Raw genomic sequence first — 2,781 nt, 5'->3', positions numbered from 1 at the left:
GAGGATGATCAAATGGATGAGGTCCCTCTTGAACCTCAAGCCAATAGACGAGGCCGAGTACCTCATGACAATGTGCCCGCTCCACCCCCACTTCTACCACGAGCGGCTCCACACCGGGTGTTTCCCAATGAAGGGTATGCAAGTGCTATAGTACCTCCCTGTATTAGGGCGGGCAACTTTCTAATAACCAACATAATGCTCATTTTGCTCGAAAAACGAGGGTTCTTCACTGGTGCACCGGGTCAAAATGCATTCAAACACTTGAAGGGGTTCGTAGATACGTGTTGGGGGAGTAAACAAACAAATGTCTCTGAGGATGCTTTGAGGCTAAGGCTTGTCCCCTTCTCTCTACGGGGGAAAGCTTTAGATTGGTTGGAACATTTACCAAATTATTCCATTCATACTTGGGATGAATTATAAGAGAAATTTATTTCTAATTACTTCTCTCCCGGGCACATGGCTATTCTTCGGGATAAAATTCTAGCATTCATGCAAGAGCCCAATGAACCACTACACGAGATATGAGAAAGGTATAGAACAATGGTGAAAGAATGCCCCAACAACGATATGACGGAGAACATGATTAAACAAACTTTATATCGGGGGATCAGAACAACCAACCAATGTGTAGTGAATCAACTTGCCGATGGGCATTTTATGACTATGCCTTCTATGGAGGCGTGTGATATTTTGGATGAGATGGTGTATAATTCATCGGCATGGCAATCCCGGGCTAATGTTCCACAAGGGGATCCTAATGTGATTCACCTTCACAAAGAATTGTATGACCATGGGCAAGCCATGGCCGAATTGACCACCACCATGAACCAATTGGAAAAGGCTCAACTTCAACAAGTGCAAAACCCGAGGCATGTCAATGCAATGGAAGGAGTAAACATGATGGTGAACAAACGGAGAACAAAGGGTTCGCAAATGCAACAAAGAGTGGAAAATTTTGTGCAAGAAGATAGTGGGTTTGAGCAAGAGGATTCCTACAATGACCAAGAAGAAGAATTCCAATATGTGAATAACTTTCAAGGGCAAAGAAATAACTTCCAAGTCCCAAGCCAACAACATGGGATACCTCAAAACAATCAAGGAAATGGAATTTTCACAATCAAGGTAATTCGAGTAGTGGAAACAATTAAAGCAATTGGTATAACAACAACAATCAAGGCAATTGGAGTGGGGCAATAATCAAGAGAATTGTCATAACAACAATAACCAAGGCAATTGAGGAGGCAACAATCAAGGAGGGTGGAATAATAATCAAAGAAATCGAGGGTCAGGTTTTCAAAGGCCCCCGATATATCTACAACCGAGCAACCCACCTCCTTATCCTTTCCATGGTCATAGTTCTTCAACAATGAAATGGGTTGTATTGAGAACATGTTCAAGAAAATGATGGAGAAGAATTCTAATGACTAACTTGCTTCACACAATCTTCAATTTAGAAGTGCAAATGGGGAAAATTTCTCAAGCTTTAAATTCTCGTCCTAAGGGTGGTGAGCCCAAAGGGTGGGAACAATTCGGTGCATGCCGTGGCCATTACTACAAGAAGTGGAAGAGGTGGGAATGCACCCACCTCAATTCAAAGGTAAATTGTGGATGATGAGCAAGTGGTAGAAGAAGAAGAGATCTCGAATAATGTGGTGCAAGCAAATGATGAAGTGCAGATTGATATTGATGACACTGTGGAAGAAACTCAAGAGTAAGTGAACCCGTCTAGGGATCATGTTATTGACATACTGGAACCGGTAGTGCAAAAGGCTAAGGCACCATTTCCTAATCCACCTCCTACATATCCTTAAAGGCTCGCCAAGCAAAATGGCGAGAATCAATTCAAAATGTTTATTGACTTGATAAAGAGTCTCTCAATAAATGTGCCATTAGTTGAAGCCTTGAAGAAAATGCCCGGTTATGCAAAGGTTATGAAGGACTTGGTGACAAAGAAGTGGCCGATGAATTTTAATATCAAAGTCACTCATAAAGTGAGTGCAATTATGCATTCGATGGCTCCTAAATTGGAAGATCCCGGTGCTTTCAAAATCCCTTATACCATTGGAAGTGCCGAGTTTGCTAAAGCTCTTTGTGATCTTGAGGCAAGTATCAATTTGATGCCCTATTCGGTTTTTAAGACCTTGGGAATTGGGCAACCAAGACCCTCATCTATGAGATTACGAATGGACGATCGTACAATGAAGAGACCGTTGGGAGTGATGGAAGATGTATTGGTTTGTGTTGATAAGTTCATTCTTCCGGCAGATTTTGTTATTCTTGATTATGAAGTGGACTATGAGGTATCGATTATTCTTGGAAGACCTTTCCTTGCTACGAGGAAGGCTCTTATTGATGTGGAAGCCGGAGAACTCACTTCCGGGTAGGTGATGAAAAGGTGGTGTTCCACGTCTGCAAATCTATGCGGCAACCAAATAGCAATGAAGTGTGTTCTTTCGTGGACTTGGCGACCGATGTGATTATTGATAATAAAAGTGCCGCGATTAATGTGGGTTATATGTTGGAGGCCGTCTTGCTCTACTTTGACGATGACGAGATGGATGGCTTCATGGAATATGTGAATTCTTTGCAAGGAATGGGGTCGTACAACTATGCACCTCAGAAACATTCCTTGGATCTTGAGAATAGAAAAACTCCTCCTACAAAGCCTTCAATTGAAGAGCCTCCTACCTTGGAGTTAAAGCCATTGCCTCCACATATTAGGTATGAATTTATTGGCCATTGTTCTACTTTACCGGTTATTCTTTCCTCTTGTTTGACTAA

The sequence above is a fragment of the Nicotiana tabacum genome, chromosome 14, assembly GCF_000715075.1.
Source record: "Nicotiana tabacum cultivar K326 chromosome 14, ASM71507v2, whole genome shotgun sequence".
Taxonomy (NCBI): Eukaryota; Viridiplantae; Streptophyta; class Magnoliopsida; order Solanales; family Solanaceae; genus Nicotiana; species Nicotiana tabacum.
Note: the sequence above shows the minus strand (reverse complement) of the source record.